The sequence below is a fragment of the Camelus dromedarius genome, chromosome 11 (assembly GCF_036321535.1).
Source record: "Camelus dromedarius isolate mCamDro1 chromosome 11, mCamDro1.pat, whole genome shotgun sequence".
Lineage (NCBI taxonomy): Eukaryota > Metazoa > Chordata > Mammalia > Artiodactyla > Camelidae > Camelus > Camelus dromedarius.
In genome coordinates, this window is record NC_087446.1 from 63,593,634 (window position 1) to 63,612,731 (window position 19,098).

A 19,098-nucleotide genomic window follows, 5' to 3' on the forward strand; every position below is an offset into this window, starting at 1 on the left:
TCCAGTGTACTCTCCTCGTTGGTGGAGAACCCAAAAGGGCGAGCTGTGAGGTTCACTGGACCTCTTCAAACCCCAGCAAATTTGGTCACCGCTTGCATTTCCCTCCTCTCTTGTCACTTCCCCATTGCTCACCCCCCCCACATACACACACACATACATACATACATGTATGTAACTGTAATAATCGCCCTGCAGTTCCTGGAGTGTGTGCCATGCTCCTTGTCACTGATGGACCGTTGCACATTCTATTCCCTTTCTTACTTCTTTCCCTGGATAACTCCTCCCCGTTATCCAGACTTCAGCTAAGATATCTCCTACTCCGTGAAGCCTGCTCCATCCTCTCAGGCTGGATTAGGACCTTTCCCTTGTGCTCATCACCGTCCCGTCTTGCTGCTGTCTTTGGCACAAGTCTCATATAAAATTGTGAGACTGCAATCGGCTGTTATTTTCTGAGTGAGTTATTGAACTTGAGCTTTCCAGTGGGTGCATCATGGCACGCTGGGGGACCACACGGATTGGAGTGATCCTCTCAGGCCTTGGTTTCTGCACGTGTGGACTCTTGGAATGGATGGAGCTCCCAGGCCCACTGCATCTGGTCATGAACAGCCTTGCCTGGGACCCTCACAGGGAAGCCCAAAAGGAGTGGGGTTTGGTAATAAACTCTGAGTTTCCTGTGGTTGCTGAGAAAAATGAGCCGTAGCCATTGCTTGGCCTCAGTAGGAGGAGGCAGCCCATGAAGTGCTCTGAAGCCTTCACGTCTTCTCCTGGGGCCAGCTCCCCGGTGTCCCCTTACCCTCTGTGGGCGAGGGGCCTGTGGAGCTGTGGAGGAGGTGGGCTTCCACGTGCCTGAGGAACACAGTGCCACAGCCCAGCGTGTGGCCTGCGGGGGTCGGAGGGTGGGGAGTCCGAGGGGTGTCCTGAGAGTTCAGCTCTCCATAGTGGACCCAAATCTTGTCTGTTGCCTGCCCACGTGCCCTGTGGTGGTGTCTAAGCCGGCCCCGCGTTCTGCATGTTAGCGCTCCAACAGTGCTGCACCGAGGCACTTGAGTGAAAAAGTATGATTGGATATGAAATTCTTTTTCATTATTAACAAGAATTTTCAACACTACCTTTGTCCATGAAAGAAAAGGAAGATCTAGTAAATATAAATTCATATTTATATATAATTTCAAGTATTGCAAAATTTCGAATGACTTTGTAAAAGGTTTTACATTTTTTTATCACCCATTTCTGTGAGTAATTTTCATTCACGATGACCATAGTTATTTTAAGAAATCAATACTTGAAAAATCTTGATCAGGAAGTGTTTATTGTATCAATTTTCAAACACAAAACCTAGTATAAAAATTATGTTTGCAGAAGAAAGCTCAAGTTTCTTATAAAAATTTAAATTTTTATTTGTAACTTTTATGTAAAACCAGTGTTTAAAAACTTCCACATTACTGTATATTTTATTTTTCTTATGATTGTATTATAAAAAGTGCAATGAATTTTTGTCCATGAAGTCCTGTCTAGATGCCTTCAAAACCCCTTCTGTTTACCCTGGCGTGTCACTCAAATCTCAGCACTTCCTATGTGTGCCATGATGGGAGGAAGGTTGGAAGTACTGCACTGAGTCACTTCTTCCAGGAAGCCCTCCAGAAACACCTGTGAACTGTAATCGACCATTAACCTTCTAGTGCATGTTTACACATTTTGTAATTACTCATTACGTGTTTCTGCTGGTTTGCTTGTTTTCGCTCTGTTCTCTCCATGGCCACCCCCATTAGATTAGGAGCCCCATGAGGGAAGGACCTTATCAGTTTTGTTCTGAAGATTAGGAGAGCTGTATAGCTCTTGGTTCCTTGACTCTGTGTCTTGCTGTCTGAGGATGTTCTCTGACCCCAGGTTCCTTTGAGCTGTTTTCTCTAAGCGGGGGCTAGATGTTTCATTCCTAGGACACCAGGGTTAAGGTTTTCCCTCTGCTGCTTCCAGCCTCCCAGCTGATGGTATCAGTCAGAATTTTTGACGGCAACAGAAGCAAGCTGTCTGGATGATGATACTGAAAAGTAATTTATTAGCAAAATACAGTGTTGGGAGGGTTGAGGACCATGTCAGAGGCTAAGCTTCCAGGAGTAACTCCCAAACATGAACTGGGTCAGTGGAGGAAACCACTGGTGCTGCCGCTAGGGACCAGATGCCACTTGTGTGCCAGAAACTTGCTGCTGCTGCAGCCTTCTTTGCTATTGCCAGAGAGACAGGGAGAGAGAGAGCGAGAGCGAGAGCGCTGCTCTCTGCCTCTTGTGGGCCCGGGCTACTCAAGGTCAGGCAGCGGTGTATCCAGTTGGTGGTACCAGCTCGCATACGTGGGGGTTTGGAAATGTTCTCAGCTCACAGAGGGAGGTGATTTTTTCTCCCCAGCGGACTTGTAAAGTGGAAAATTCTCTGAACACTGAAGGAGGGTCAAATGCTGGGTGGCCACAGTGACCGTTAAGTGTCCACTCTCTGGTTCCTATCCAGGACGGCCTCAGGGCTTCACCTAGTCTAGGAACGCAGGGGATCCGGCTGATGGTGCGTGTTGGGAGAAGGACAGGGAAGCCAGGGAGAGATGCTCTTGTCCAGTTGGACATGTTATCACCAGTTAAGGATGAGGTCAGAAATCAAGGATGGGGAAAAGCAGGGGAGAATATTCACATGGAATGTCTCAAGGAGGTAGCAGTTCCCTCTCTTCTAAAAGGCATCAGGGCCTAAGACTGCAGTGTGTTTCTGGGAGAAAACTAGATCAAAGGGCCAGGTAAACTCTGCCAGGGGTTCTGGGTGGGTCACTTAGTTGGATGTCAAGTTCATAGACATCTGCCTTCATGACTGACATGGACCTCCGACTGCTGGTATACCATGGCAATCAGCTTGCTCAGGGATCCAGAATTATCTAGAAGATGTTAAATGCTCTTCCCCCTTGGCAGTATTCCCTTCCATTCTCCCCTGTTCTAATAACTCATGCTCTGATAGTGAGTCTGGAGTGTGGGAGAGGAGATAAGATACACATTTATCTGTTTTAACTCCAACACCTTCTGCGAGGAGGCCTCATCTCTTTGAGGTGCTGCGTGGTTTCTGTTAGGCTAGGGTTTAAGTCCAGCACCTGAAGGCTGAGAGGAGGAGCAGACAGTGAGTCAGCAGACAACTCCTGAGTCCCTTCAGGGTGAGGGGACTTGCCTCTTCACCACGTGCCGCAGGGCCCTTGTCACCTCCTTTTTGCGAAGGGTGTAGATGATGGGGTTGAGCACGGGTGTGATGATTGTGTAGAAGAGGCTGAGGATGCGGTCCGTGGTGACAGAGGAGCCTTCCTGGGGCTGGATGTAAGTGATGCTGGCCATTCCAAAGAAGAGGGACACCACGAGCAGGTGGGAGGAACAGGTGGAGAAGACCTTGCGGTGGCTCTGGGTGGAGGCCATTGCCAGGATGGCACCCAGGATGTGGGCTTAAGAGGTGACAATCAGAGAGAAGGGGACCATGATGAAGACCATGGTGGCTGTCATCACAGAGATCTCACTCCTGTGCTTCCCAGCACTGGCCAACCTCAGTACTGGCAGGATATCGCAGAGGAAGTGTGGGATGGTTGGGCGGCTGGGGAAAGGCAGGGTGAAGATGAGGGAGGAGTGCGTGGTGGCCGTGATGATGCCCATGAGCCAGGAGATGCCCACCATGGCCACGCAGGCCCGCCGGCTCATGAGGGTGGAGTAGTGCAGGGGCCAGCAAATGGCGACGTAGCGGTCATAGGCCATGGCTGTGAGCAGGCAGCCCTCTGAGATGCCCAGGCCAATGAAGTTGTACATCTGGGCTGCACAGCCCCAGAAGGAGATGGCCTGGGGGTGCGGGGAGGCCAGGTCAGCCAGGGTCCTGGGCACGATGTCGGTGGTGTAGAGGACCTCCACCACGGAGAGGTGGCGCAGGAAGAAGTACATGGGCGACAGCAGGCCGGTCTGACCTGTGTGAGGAGGATGATCAGGGAGTTGCCCAGCAAGGTGACCAGGTAGACCAGAAGCGCCACCCAGAACAGGGGGGCCCTGCAGGGCCTTGAGGTCAGAGAATCCCAGAAGGAGGAATGCAGGCAGAGTCTGATTCGCATTAGCCATCACTTCAGGCTAGGACCTGTGGCACAGCCAATAAAGAGAAGTTTATAGAGGAACAATCAGCATTTGTGTAACTTAGTAAAGCACTTTTCATATAGTCCCTCTCGAATCAATGGAGAGGGTTAGGATCCCCACTTTATGGATGAGACCATGGGTCTCCAAGGGGTTAAATAATTTGCTGGAGGTAATAGGGAGGGCGTGGCAGGCATGACTTGAATCTAGGTTTCTTGACTCCAAGTTCCATGAATTTCCCACTGTTCCCTGTGCTCTGGGTCCTGTGTGCAGGGCCCGACTCCTGTGTATACTTGGGATCTTTCTCCAGAGCAGGGATGGAGCAGCTGCCATGTCCTACCCCTCTTTGTACTCCTGGGACGGAAACCCCAGCCTGGAAGAAACTATACAGAAACCTCTGCTGTGGACTGAGTCAGGGACTGTCCCAAGCCTATCTCTAGTGATCACTGCGGTGGGCTGTGGATTTCGAATACCACGCTATGATGTGACTGTGTGTGATAATACTGCCCAGTTGTATCACACTTTGGGATTCTACAGACTCTTTTTGTAGGTTATCAGCTTCTGTCACCTGCCCTGTGAGCGGAGTTGGGCAGAGACTGGCCATGTTGCACATTGTCCTTTGCTCTCCTCTTAGCTGGGCCCTGTGATCAGCTGTACCAGCTGTCCACACTCTGTTCTCCCAGGTCTCCATGCATTTCCCTAGGGAGTGCCCCCCACAGGGCATGTTACTATGCATTCTCTTAAAATCCCACTCATCCTTCAAGCTCAACTCAAGGTCTACCTCCCCCATCGCAGCTTCTCTGTTCCTCATGGTTAGAAATAATTACTCAAGGCAATTCAGGATTAAAAGTGACCTTAAAGGTCATACAGTTCAGCATGACAATGCTCCAGTCTTATCTGCAACATCTTAGAAGGTTGCTGTAGTGTCTGTTTGAACATCTGCAGGGACAGGAACTCACCATCTATTGAGGTAGCCCCCTTTAGCTTTGGCCTCCTCTGCCTGTAGGAAGAGTCTTCGTTATATAGATCTTGGCTAAATTCTTAGTATTTTATAGAATGTCTAAGCCCTTTTGCACCAGACAGCCCTCCCAGTATTTAAAGAAAGCATCTTCCTGCGTGCTCTCATGAGACATTACTTGTGCCTGGGTGCAGAATCTCCACTGTAAGATCCTGCAGGGCAACTTGGATTCTTCTTTCTTTCTTTTTTTTTTTTTCTTTGCTATTTTAGATAATGATGCAAACAATATCTTCGTAAATGCCTCATTTTGTTTCTATTAACTTATCCTACTCCTGGAAATTCTGCCCAAGGGAATAAGTGGCTAAGGGCATGGACTTTTTAATGGGTCTTGCCATGTACTATGTATTTTTGGATTTCTTGTAAGTGGACACGAGTGGCAATCCCAGCCTCCTCTCCTTCCCCGAGTAAAGCTGCGATTCTTCTTCACCCTGCCCTGTGCCTCCTCACCCGCCTCATCTTTGCCGCACTGTGAGTGCCTTTCTCCTCTGTCTCCTAGTTACATTCTGCCCAAGATACCATCTGTGAGGGTGGAGAGAGGAGTTTCTCCTGGGTCATCGACTCTTCCCTTCTCTGTTCCTCAGCTCCCATCACCCCTGTTTCCACTCTGCCTCCATCAGTTTCCCTCTTCAGCTTCTCTTTACCTCCGATGCATCCTGGCAGAGTTGGGACAATCTTCAGAGAGACACTGACCCTGAGGCCACAGTTATCTTTTTCAAAGTCTCGCAGAGAGGACAGGGAGCCCTTCTGGGTCATAGAGAGGGGATGAGGCTCTCTTTAAAATAAAATTTATTTTTTATTGTGGTAAAAAATATACATGGTGAAATTTATCATCCTAGCCATTTCTTCACATATAGTTTGGTGGTGTTAGTACCTTCACCTTGTTGTGTAACACATCTCCAGAACTTTTTCTCTTTTGAAAAAGGAATATAACTCTATGCCAGTTGAACAGCAACTCCCCATTTCTCCCTTCCCATGACCCTTTTTAATGCAGACCCTCCTCCATCTCCAAGTATGCTTTCAGTAAGTCTTAACGAGACAGGGAGATGGATAAACTATCCATCTCAGTTAATGGGTATATCAGTGGAGCAACAGGTAATTTGTGGATAAATGGCCAGGTGGGCAGAGGGTGAGCGGACAAAGTTGTGGCTGGCTAGCTGTGCTGCTGGTCACTCGGAGAGCCCTGAATGCAGGGGCAGAGGCTCCTAAGGGGCGCAGGAATAGGAAGCGGCCCTTGAGGGAGAGATTCGTCATCTTGTGGGCGAGGGAGCTGGAGTTCTGGAGCCTGCTGGGGGATGTGGGAAATAGGGGGAGGACAGCCTTTATTAAGTCAGGGAGATTTGGGGGAGCACAGCCAGACAACTCATCATCGTTCTTTCAAATTTTTTGGTTTTAAAACTAGAGAAGGCAAGAAAGAGATATTTTACAACAATGTAACAGAATTCTTCTATATCCCCTCCAAGATAGAGGTAAAAAAAATCACACAGAGACCTATCATCAAAAAAAACCCAACAATAATAAAGTATTATTTATAAAGTAATAAACTATTACTACTATAACTTTATTTTGGTGATAGCTATGTGATTTTAAAAATAATATATAATGATAATATTAATTACTACTCTTATTGTAAATTCAGAAAACAATGTCACTAGGTCCCCCTTCAGTTTTGCTAAAAGCAAAAAAAATGGAAATCACCTAATCTACAGAAGTGTTTACTGCTCATCAGACTGACTACACCAATATCAACATCCATACTGCACATTGGATCATTGTCCTTACATTGTGGGGACAGTGTAGTGCAGACGATGAAGATTTGGTGGTGCTTTTAATCGAGTGTGAAAAAAGCTAGCATGAAAGGCTAGCAGACAGAGGACAGCCTCATGTCACGGGTCTGCTTTGAGGAGTAACACACGTGGGAAATGGAGATCTGGAAATCCTGTCTCCCATATTACCTGTTCCCACGTGCCCTGCTCAGTCTCTGTGTACCCCGAGGTGTGCTCCAACGTGAAGGCCACTGGCCTAAGAAGTTTATGTCTATAAAAATACAGAATTAAGCGTTGAGGGGGCAGTGATGGGGGTGGGGTGGCGGGGGAGGCAAGCAGTGGGAGTGGGGCTGATGGTTGTGGCCTGGCCCTGGCCGGTGGTGGTTCTAGTTGGGTGCCCGGACCCGTTGGTGGCGGAGTGGGGCCGTTTTGGGGATGGGGACCGGGCCTGGGCCGGCGGTGGGTCGGAGGGGTGGGTCTGCCCCTCCACCGGGCACACCCGGCTCCTCCAGGCCTCAGTTGCCAAGTCCGGTACAGCAGGAGCCACGGCCTGGGGGTCCCCGCTGCGGGAGGGAGGAGGAGGGGCGCGCACGCGCATGGACACGCACGCTGGGACGACGGAACCGGCGCAGAGCTTGTGGAAGCTGGCGGGAGCCAGGTGTTCCTGGACCGGCTTCCCGAGGAGGAACACGGCCTGGGGTCCGGGCCGCCGCTTGTGTTCGCCGCCGCTGCAAGCCGCCAGGCAGGTAAGGGGGCGCTGGTGGGGGCGCGCAGGTCAGGGAGCCGGAGGGTGAGGCCAGGGCTGCGCAGTTGGGGAGGCGCACAGGGAGGGGTGCGTGGGTGAGGCCCGGGCCATGTGGCCCTTTCGGACCCTGAGGCGTGTTGGGGGTCCGCCGGCCTGGTTCGTGGTGCCCCCCACCCCACATCAGTAGTGACTGAACCCCGCATCTTGGCCGCCTCTCTTATGCGGGTTTGGGAAAGAAGGTGCAGCCCCGGGAGGAGGGAGGGCGCCGGATGGGCCCCGGAGCACCTCCTACTGGCCCTCAGGCCATGGCCTTTCTGTGTAGGTGGGCCTGCCTGGCGACCGCAGGCTGCCCGACCCTCCTGGGTACAGGCGGTCTGGGGCAGAATAATGGGCGAGGCCTGGGCCTTTGGGAGCTTGTTGGCGTGCCCCTGAGATCAAAAGTTTTTGGCAAGTCTATTTTTAGAGTTTTGAGGAATCTCCATACTGTTTTCCACTGTGGCTGCACCAAACTGTATTCCCACCAGCAGTGTAGGAGGTTCCCTTTTCTCCATGGCCTCTCTAGCATTTGTTGTTTGAGGACTTTTGAGTGATGGCCGTTGTGACTGGTGTGAGGTGATACCTCATTGTAGTTTTGATTTGCATTTCTGTGATAATTAGTGATATTGAGCATTTTTTCATGTGCCTGGTGGCTATTTGAATGTCTTCATTGGAGAAATGCTTGTTTAGGTCTTTGCCCATTTTTGGATTGGGTGGTTTGTTTTTTCGTTGTTCACTTGTGTGAGCTGTTTCTACATTCTGGCAATTAAGCCTTTGCCCGTCGAAACATTTGCAAGTATTTTCTACCATTTTGTAGGTTGTCATTTTGTTTTTCTTATGGTTTCCTTTGCTGTACAAAAGATTGTAAGTTCATTTAGGCCCTGTTTGTTTATTCTTGCTTTTATTTCTATTGCTTGGGTAGACTGCCCTAGGAGAACATTGCTGAGGTGTATGTCAGATCATGTTTTGCCTATGTTTTCTTCTAAGAGGTGTGTAGTGTCTTGTCTTTAAGCCATTTTGAATTTGTTTTTGTGTATGGGGTAAGGGAGTATTCTAACTTCATTGATGTACATGAAGCTGTCCAGTTTTCCCTACACCTGTATGTTCTTTACTCCATTGTATGTTCTTGCCTCCTTTGTCGAAGATGAGTTGACCAAAGGTCTGTGGGTTTATTTCTGGGCTCTCTATTCTGTTTCATTGGTCCATACGTCTGTTTTTGTACCAACACCATGGATGGCTGTAGCTCTGTAGCATTGTCTGAAGTCTGGGAGAGTTATTCCTCCAGCTTCGATCTTTTTCTTCAGGAATGCTTTGGTAATTCTAGGTCTTTTGCGATTCCTTATAAACTTTTGGATGATTTGTTGCAGTTTTGTGAAAAATGTCCTGGGTGATATGATAGGGTTCACATTAAATCTGTAGATTGCTCTGGGCAGGATAACCATTTTAACAATATTAATTCTTTCAGTGCAAGAACCTGGGATAGCTTTCCATTTCTTTAAGTTCTCTTTAATTTCCTTAGTGTTTTGTAGTTCTCCGCATATAAGTCTTTCACTTGCTGGGTCAGATTTATTCCTAAGTTTGTTTTTTTTTTTTTTTTTGGATGCAATTTTAAAAGTGTTTATTACTTTAAGGTAAAGAAATGCCCCTGACGTCTGTGTGTTGCTGTTGTGTCCTGCTGCCTTGCTGCTTTCTTTTCTTAGCTCTAATAGTTTTTGTGTGGACCCTTTAGAGTTTTCTCAATATAGCATCATGCCATCTGCATATAATGACAATTTTACCTCTTTTCCAAATGGATCCCTTTTATTTCTTTTTGTTGTCTAATTGCTATGGCTAGGACTTTCAATACTCTATTGAAATGGTGAGCGTGGGCATCCTTGTCAAATTTTAGTGAAGAGAGGCTTTCAGCTTTTCACTGTAGAGTGTTATGCTGGTTGTAGATTTGTCATAAATAGCTTTTATGACAAATGTTGAGATATGTTCCCTGTATACGCACTTCAATAAAACCATGGGCGGGGGCTGGAACTAAGGCAACAGAGGTATGGGCGGTGTCGGGAGGAGGGGGGCTGCTCCTTGTGAACTAGTCATTTGCTCTCATCTCCCCCGTGGCCTGGCCTAGGGTGGCCTCTGCTGCCCCAGGGTCCCCAGATGCACCTCTTTAGGTTAGCCTGCTCCCTGGAGGCCTGTGCGATTTGGTCAAGGAGCTGGGATGACCGCAGCGGTGGCAGTTGTGGTGGCAGGAGGAGGGGGGGCTGCCCCTTGGGAGCTAGTCATTTGTCTATGTGTGCCTGTCTGTATGTCTAATGGAGGAGGAGGCGACTAGCATGCTTCTCTGTTTGCCTGCGTATCTATCTATCTACCTATCTACCTATCTAGAGGAGGCATAGCAGGAGGCTAGTGTGTCTTTTTATTTGTGTGTCTGTTGGAAGAGTAGGTTAGTGTGTCTTTCTACCTATCTACCTATTCAGGAACAGGAGGATGGTAGTGTGTGTGTGTGTGTGTGTGTGTGTGTCTGTCTGTCTGTCTGTCTGTGTATGTATAAGTCTTCCTATATAAAGGATGAGGACGAGGAGGTTAGGATATATGGCTGTTTCTAAATGGAGGAAGAGGCTAGTGAATCTGTATATCTATTTATTTCTCTATCTGTCTGTCTAATGGAAGAAGCCTCTCACTATTCGACCCACCTGTAGGGATGCCAATTGCCACACGGAAGCAGCAGAGGGCGACCCCATTGCAGGCTGAGGGGGACACTGGATGGAAATCCACAGGCTTGCCTGGGAAGCCCCTGCCTCCCATATCAGCCCTCTCTGTCGCCGCCCCGGTCCCGCCCCCTGACCACCCCGCCCCCGCCTCCCTGGAGCCTGAAAACACAGAGATGAGCACCTCGTGTACCTAGGGTAGCAGAAACCAACCCTAGGACCGGCCAAGGGGGAGATCTGAGCAAATACTTTGGCTCTTTGGGGCAGCCCCTTATCCTAAATGCAGCTCCTGATCACACCGCTCCTGCCTCCGGGGCGCAGGCTGACATGGAAATATGCATACTGTGAACCTGGGGCAGGAGAGGCCGCCACCAGGCCAGGCCAGGCCAGGCCAGGCCATTTGGAGATGGTAGCAAACTGATCGGCTCACCTGAGGCAGTCCGCTCCCTAGGACTTCCCTCTCCCCTGAGCTCACCTCGACAGGCTCTCTAGACCTGGCTGACAAGGAGAATTAAATCTCGCCCACCTGGGGTAGGAGAGGCCGCCCAGAGGCCAGGAGAGGGGGAGATGGGAGCAAAATGACCAACTCGCTGAGGCATCCCCCTTAGCTGCTTTGCCGCCTCCTTATCTGCCACTGACCTCTTCCCCTGTCCTTACCACGCCTGCTCTCAGGAGCAGGCTAACTTCAAAGGTTTGAGTCCGTGGAATTTGGGGGAGCCGAGGCCGCCCCCAGGCAAGGCAGCTAGGGACATGGGAGAGAATCCTATGCCTCGCTAGTGGCACTCCTGTCCCCGGTCGCCGCCGCTGAACACAGTCCCCAGACCGCACCCCACCTCCAGTGTGTGTGTCTGTCTGACTGACTGCCTGACTGCCTATCTACTGGAGGATGGGAGAGAATAGTCTATGTGTGTGTGTGTGTATATCTAATGGAGGAGGAGGCGACTAGTATGCTTCTCTGTTTGCCTGTGTATGTATGTATGTATGTATGTATGTATGTATGTATGTATGTATGTATGTATGTATCTACCTACCTACCTACCTACCTACCTATCAAGAGGAGGCATAGCAGTAGGCTAATGTGTCTTTTCATTTGAGTGTCTGTTGGAAGAGTCGGTTAGTGTGTCTATCTACCTATCTACTTATTTGAGGATGTGGAGGATGGTAGTGTGTGTGTTTGTGTGTGTGTGTGCTGGTGTATCAATGTATCTGTAAGTAAAGGGGGAGGAGGCTGCTGTGTCTGTCTATCAGTCTATGTGTGCATCTAATGGAGGAGGAGTAAGCTAGTATGTCTCTCTGTCTGTCTGTCTATCAGATATCAATATATGTACCTATGTCTAATCGAGAAGAAGGAGGCTAGAGTGTCTATCTCTCTGTATGTAAGAGGAGGAGAAAACTAGTGTGTATGGCTGTGTGTCTGTGAGCCTGTCTCTATTATTTTCTAATGGAGAAGAAGAAGATTTCCAATGAGTCTGTCTATCGGTCTGTCTCTCTGCAGGAGAAGGTAGAGGCTAGTGTGTGTATCCGTCAGTCTCATTGACTATCTGTCGAATGGAGGAGGAGAAAGAGTCTATTAAGTTTGTCTATCTATTATCTAATCGAGGAGGGGATTAGTGTGTCTCTCTAGGTACTTAATTGAGGAGTAGGAGGAGGCTAGTGTGTGTGTGTGTGTGTGTGTGTGTGTGTGTGTGTGTGTGTTTGTCTGTCTATGCATGTAACTGTCTTCCTATATAATGGATGAGGACGAGGAGGTTAGGATATATGGCTGTTTCTAAATGGAGGAAGAGGCTAGTGAATCTGTCTTATCAATTTGTCTCTCTGTCTGTCTAATGGAGGAAGCCTCCCCATATTCAAGCCACCTGGAGGGATGCCAATTGCCACCCTGAAGCAGTAGAGGGCGACCCCATTGCAGGCTGAGGGGGACACTGGATGGAAATCCACAGGCTTGCTTGGGCAGCCCCTGCCTGCCTCTTCCGCCCTCTCTGTAGCCGCCCACGCCCCGCTCCCGCCCCGCCCCCTGACCACCCCGCCCCTGCCTCCCAGGAGCCAGAAAACAGATAGATGAGCACCTCCTGTACCTAGGGTAGTAGGAACGAACCCTAGGATCGGAAAAGGGGGCGATCGGAGAAAATACTTTGGCTCTTTGGGGCAGCCCCTTCCCCTCAATGCAGCCCCTGATCACACTGCTCCTGCCTCTGGGGCGCAGGCTGACATGGAAATATGCATACTGTGAACCTGGGGCAGGAGAGGCCGCCCCCAGGGCAGGCCAGGCCAGGCCATTTGGAGATGGTAGGAAACTGATCACCTCACCCGAGACAGTCCGCTCCCCACGACTTCCCTCTCCCCTGAGCTCACCTCAACAGCCTCTCTAGACCTGGGTGACAAGGAGAATTAAATCCCGCCCACCTGGGGTAAGAGAGGCCGCCCAGAGGCCAGGAGAGGGGGAATGGGAGCAAAATGACCAACTCGCCGAGGCATTCCCCTTAGCTGCTTTGCCGCCTGCTTATCTGCCGCTGACCTCTTCCCCTGTCCTTACCACGCCTGCTCTCAGGAGCAGGCTAACTTCAAATGTTTGAGTCTGTGGAATTTGGGGGAGCCGAGGCCGCCCCCAGGCAAGGCAGCTAGGGACATGGGAGAGAATCCTATGCCTCGCTAGTGGCACTCCTGTCCCCGGTCGCCGCCGCTGAACACAGTCCCCAGACCGCACCCCACCTCCAGTGTGTGTGTCTGTCTGACTGACTGCCTGACTGCCTATCTACTGGAGGATGGGAGAGGATAGTCTATGTGTGTGTGTGTGTCTATATATGTAATGGAGGAGGAGGCAACTAGTATGCTTCTCTGTTTGCGTGCGTATCTATCTATCTATCTATCTATCTACCTACCTACCTACCTACCTATCTAGAGGAGGCATACCAGTAGGCTAATGTGTCTTTGCATTTGAGTGTCTGTTGGAAGAGTCGGTTAGTGTGTCTATCTACCTATCTACTTATTTGAGGATGTGGAGGATGGTAGTGTGTGTGTTTGTGTGTGTGTGTGCTGGTGTATCAATGTATCTGTAAGTAAAGGGGGAGGAGGCTGCTGTGTCTGTCTGTCAGTCTATGTGTGCATCTAATGGAGGAGGAGTAAGCTAGTATGTCTCTCTGTCTCTTTATCAGATATCAATATATGTACCTATATCTAATCGAGAAGAAGGAGACTAGAGTGTCTATGTCTCTGTATGTAAGAGGAGGAGAAAACTAGAGTGTATGACTGTCTGTGTGTCTGTGAGCCTGTCTCTATTATTTTCTAATGGAGAAGAAGAAGATTTCCAATGACTCTGTCTATCGGTCTGTCTCTCTGCAGGAGAAGGTAGAGGCTAGTGTGTGTATCCGTCAGTCTCACTGACTATCTGTCGAATGGAGGAGGAGAAAGAGTCTATTAAGTTTGTCTATCTATTATCTAATCGAGGAGGGGATTAGTGTGTCTCTCTAGGTACTTAATTGAGGAGTAGGAGGAGGCTAGTTTGTGTGTGTGTGTGTGTGTCTGTCTATGCATGTAACTGTCTTCCTATATAATGGATGAGGACGAGGAGGTTAGGATATATGGCTGTTTCTAAATGGAGGAAGAGGCTAGTGAATCTATCAATTTGTCTCTCGTGTGTGTAGTGGAGGAAACCTCCCCATATTCGAGCCACCTGGAGAGATGCCAATTGCCACTCTGAAGCAGCAGAGGGCGCCCTCATTGCAGGCTGAGGGGGACAGTGGATGGAAATCCACAGGCTTGCCTGGGCAGCCCCTGCCTCCCACTTCCACCCTCTCTGTAGCCGCCCACGCCCCGCTCCCGCCCCGCCCCCGACCACCCCGCCCCTGCCTCCCGGGAGCCAGGAAACACAGAGATGAGCACCTCCTGTACCTAGGGTAGCAGAAACCAACCCTAGGATCGGCCAAGGTGGCGATCTGAGCAAATACTTTGGCTCTTTGGGGCAGCCCCTTCTCCTCAATGCAGCCCCTGATCACACCGCTCCTGCCTCTGGGGCGCAGGGTGACATGGAAATATGCCTACTGTGAACCTGGGGTGGGAGAGGCCGCTCCCAGGCCAGGCCATTTGGGGATGGTAGCAAACTGATTGGCTCATCGGAGGAAGTTCGCTCCCCATGACGTACCTTACCCCTGAGCTCACCTGTATAGCCTCCTGGGACCTGGCTGACAAAGAGAATTAAATACCGCTTACTTGGGGTATGAGACGCCTCCCCGAGCCCAGGAGAGGGAGAGATGCGAGGAAAATGATAAACTCGCCTAGGCATCCACCTTTGTTGCTGTGCTGCCTCTGCCTTTGCAGCTGACCTCTTCCCGTGACAACAACACGCCCGCTCCCAGGAGCAGGCTGATTTCAAAGGGTTGAGTGTGGCGAACTTGGTTGAGCATAGGCGGCCCCCAGTAAAGGCAGCTAGGGATATGGGAGAAAATCCTCTGACTTGCCAGGGGCACACTATTCCCCTGTCGCTGTCGCGAACCACGTCCCCAGACCACACGTTGCCTGTAGTTGTCTGTCTGACTGCCCGCCTGATGACTATCTATTGGAGGAGGGGAGAGACTAGTTTTTGTTTGTGTTTGTCTGTTTATGTAACGTAGAAGGAGGCGACTCGAATGTGTCCCTCTTTGCCTATCTCTCTCTCTCTCTCTCTCTCTCTCTGTCTCTGTCTCTGTTTTGGAGGGCTATACGCAGGCTAATGTGTCTTTTTATCTGTCCGTCTGTTCGTTGCATGACGAATTTAGTGTGTCTATCTAGCTTCCTACCTAATTGAGGAGGAGGAGAAGGCTAGTGTGTGTATGTCTGTGTGTTTGCGTGCGGGTCTGTCTATCTATTTATCTGTAACTAAATAGGGAGGAGGCCAATGTGTGTATGTATCTCTGTATGTATGCATCAAATGGAGGTGGAGTAGGCTAGTATGTCTGTCTGTCTGTCTGTCTATCAGATATGTATATATGTACCTATATCTAATTGATAAGAAGGAGGAGGCTAGAGTGTCTATCTTTCTGTCTGTCAGAGGAGGAGAAGACTAGTGTGTCTGTCTGTGTGTGAGTTTGTCTCTATCTATATCTAATGGAGAAGAAGGTGGAGGCCCGTGTGTCTGTGTATGTGTCTCTCTCTCTAAGAGGAGAAGGTAGAGGCTAGTGTGTGTATCCGTCAGTCTCACTGACTATCTATCTCATGGAAGAGGTGAAAGTGTCTATTTACTCTGTCTACCTAGTATCTAATAAAAGAGGAGATTAGTGTGTCTCTCTACCTACCTGAGGAGTAGTAGGAGGCTTGTGTGTGTGTGTGTGTCTGTCTGTCTGTCTATGTATGTATCTGTCTACCTGTCTAATGGAGGAGGAGGAGGAGGTTAGGATATATGTTTGTTTCTAAATGGAGGAAGAGGCTAGTGTGTCTGTCTGTCTATTTATTTGTTTGTCTTTCTGTCTAATGGAGGAAGCCTCCCAGGACTCGACCCACCTGGAGGGATGCCAATTGCCACCCTGAAGTAGCAGGTGGCGCCCCTTGAGCAGGCTGAAGGGGACACTGGGAGGAAATCCACAGGCTTGCCTGGGTAGCCCCCGCCTCCCGCTGACCCCCTCTCTGCGTCCGCCCCCCCCCCTTCTGACCGCACTGCACCTGCCTGCAGGGAGCTGACTGACCTGGAGATGTGCCTCCGGTGATCTTGGGCCGATTGAAGCCGCACCCAGGCCAGGGATTCATGGAGACTAGAGCAAAGCGACCAACTCACCGGGGCAGGCCCCTTGCTCCCTGTGCCGCTGGCTGTTGTTGTTGTTATATATTATTAAGAATTTCTATGTGTCAAGAATCCAGGTGTTGCTTAGTTGAGTCCTGTTTCAGGGTCTGTCATGAGGTTGTAACTAAGGCGTCATCCAGGGTTGGGGTCTTCTGTGAGTACTCAACTTGGGACGTGTATATCTCCAAGCTTACATCATTGTTGACAGGGTTTAGTTCTTCTAGGCCTGTTGGACTGAGGGCCCAAAACGGCTTCTCGCTTTGTCAACGTGTGTAAGTCAAGAATGCATTAGAATGTCTAATAGTAAGATGGAATACACAGTTTTACGATATACAATCATAAAAGTGATAACCTCTCACTTTTGCCATAGTCTATGGATTAGGTCCCACCCACACTCATAAAGTCAAGGCGTTACACAAATTCATGAATGTCAAAAGGCAAGAGTAATTGGTGGTTATTTTTAAACTTGTAACTACAACTGCTCTTCCCACCTGTGTGTCTCCCACATCTGGGTTAGGAGCTACCTTTGTATGGGTTAAACTCACCCAGTTATTGGGTATATCAATCACATTATAATTATACATATTTTTTCCCTGCTAGCATATAAATTCCATGAGGACAGAAGTAGTCTATCTCTGTCATTTCTTTATGTTACTTCACATAAAGTAAACTTTTATTGACTATTTACTTGTTCCTTTGAATAGGAATCATTTATCTCTATTTTCAGTGCTTAGTACATTAGCTGTTACATGGTAGACATTCAACCCAGGTTTGTCAAAAGACTGCTTAGATGAAAAATGTTATTATTGAGATAATTCAGAAGAATTTTATTCAGAAAAAAAGAATTTCACTGTAAATTTAACATTCAGAGTCACTCCTTAAAATAGCAGTAACCAGGGTTACAAATATCCACACTTAAAGATAATAGCACAGACAGCATTAGACTGCAGGGGCAGAAAGGGATTTCCCGAAAACAAGAGCTATTCTGTGAATCCCATGTCTCCTGCTTCTCTGATACAGCTGCACATATTCTGGATTATGGCAAGGGAAGTTGTACACCTCAAACCACAGGCTTAACTTCTCAGTATACACCAAGGCCACGCAGCCATGCCCTGTGAAGCAAAAACAAATGCCATCTCTGGCATTCTGCTCTCCATTCCCTCCCATTTACCAGGCAGGTTGCATGGCTGCAGCTTGGGCACCGCCACTGCTGGAGTGGTTATGTTCCCTTGTCCCTGAAAACTGAAGATGGTACTTTCCTATAGAAATAATAGTATACACTTGACTGGCTTCCTGGGCCAGCCTACAGTATAGATCTAACTCAATAAATGGCCATATTACCTTTTTTGCATTCAAAGTTCTAGAATCAACATTTGGCAAATTTATCTGAACTACCATATTCTGTCTACATTATAGGTTAAATAGACTAGGTTGGAGCCTGAGCAATAATTGTAAACCTCCATCTGAAATACGGTTCTCTCTGATATTCATTAATTAATTCACTAATTTAATGAACTTTTATGAGGACATTCCCATGCACAGCTAGAGCATCATCACCGTGCGGTTGTTAGAGCCCCAGGTAGATGGCAGCGCCAGAATGAGACGCACTTATACAAACTGATAATTACGATTTAATGCAGAGTTTGTGTGAGAGGAGAGGTGAGCATGCAGTGCTCTGGGGCACCAAAGAGGGACTCTGCCTAATGGAGACTTGACTCTATCTTGAAGAATTAGGAAGCATTTATCCTAAATAGAAGGGTGTGCGCAGCATTTTAAGTCAGAGGAACGCCACATGCAAAAGCCACAAAGTTCTGAAAGGCATGGTGTTATTTAAAAATGACCAGAAGAAATCCAGTGGTGATAAATAATGAGAAATGATGGGAGATGCAGAAAACGGTTGTCAGAGCCTTGACTGAAAAGGTTCTATGATCAAGAGTGAAAATATTTCAAGAAGGGCTTCAGTGAAGTTTATGCGGAAGAGTGACTGGGTATGATTTTTTTGTAGGAACTCTGGGAGCAGAAATATCCATTAGAAAACTCCTGAAAATGTCCAGATGTGAAACAGTGATAGTCTTATTTTGGCAATGGCAGCAGCAGAGTTGAAAAGGAGGTTGTTCATGCAAGAAACAATCCTGAAGTAGACATATCAGAATCTGATGGCCAACTAGGGAGGCAGTGGCAGAGGACAGGAAGGATAACAGTGTTGGAAGAAATGGGAAAAAAGAGTAGAGGATACTGCAGAGATTTGTGTTTGAGGAGCTTAGGAAATGTGCTCGTGAAATATGAGAGAATGAGCTGACTTGGAGTGATAGATAATGAATAGGTGATGCTTGGAGTGGAATTACAGTTTTAAAACTCAGGGGCCTACATGATTTTCTGAAAATCTCTTCCAAGTTTCAGTATCTCCTTTTACTTGTTTCATATCTTGGGGCCCAAAGGAGTGACTGATTTTCATTTTATTCTCAAATGTGCCTTCTAGACAATAGACACCAATCTCAGTTCAGTGTTCCTTTGGAATCTAAGTGAGGCAGAATGACCATCCCTGCCTTGGGCCCCCACTCTACTCCATGCAGACAGTTTTATTTTTGTTTGTTTTAATGAAAAGTTGTCAAGACCTGTATCTTACATGATGTATGAGTTTGGCACCCAGAATAAATGGATAAATGAATGAATAAGCTGGGTTCTGGTTCAAGATGGTGGTATAGGAAAACCTTGAACTAACCTCCTCCCAGAGACATACACAATTACACCTACATAAAGAATAATTCATCCTGAGAAATACTTGAGGGCTGATTGAAAAGCTTCTGCCCAAGGAAAGATAGAGGGACCACACAGAGATGGGTAGGCGAGAAAGAGCCATGGTGTCAGTGGGAACCCCACCCTCAGGCTGCAACTTGTAGTGGGAAGGGATATCACTGAGGGGCCAGCATGTGGACGCATCCATCATGAGAAATAGTGGAAAAAACAGTC

General features: G+C 48.5%; 1 long non-coding RNA gene and 1 pseudogene across 1 annotated transcript in view; one reads left to right on the forward strand and one right to left on the reverse strand.

Moving 5' to 3' along the window:
* LOC135322408 (uncharacterized) overlaps positions 1 to 19,098 on the forward strand; it is a 109,166-nt gene that overhangs the window by 4,338 nt on the left and 85,730 nt on the right. The gene's annotated exons all lie outside the window — the stretch shown is intronic.
* On the reverse strand, positions 3,110 to 4,133 carry LOC116156585 (olfactory receptor 10P1-like; annotated as a pseudogene).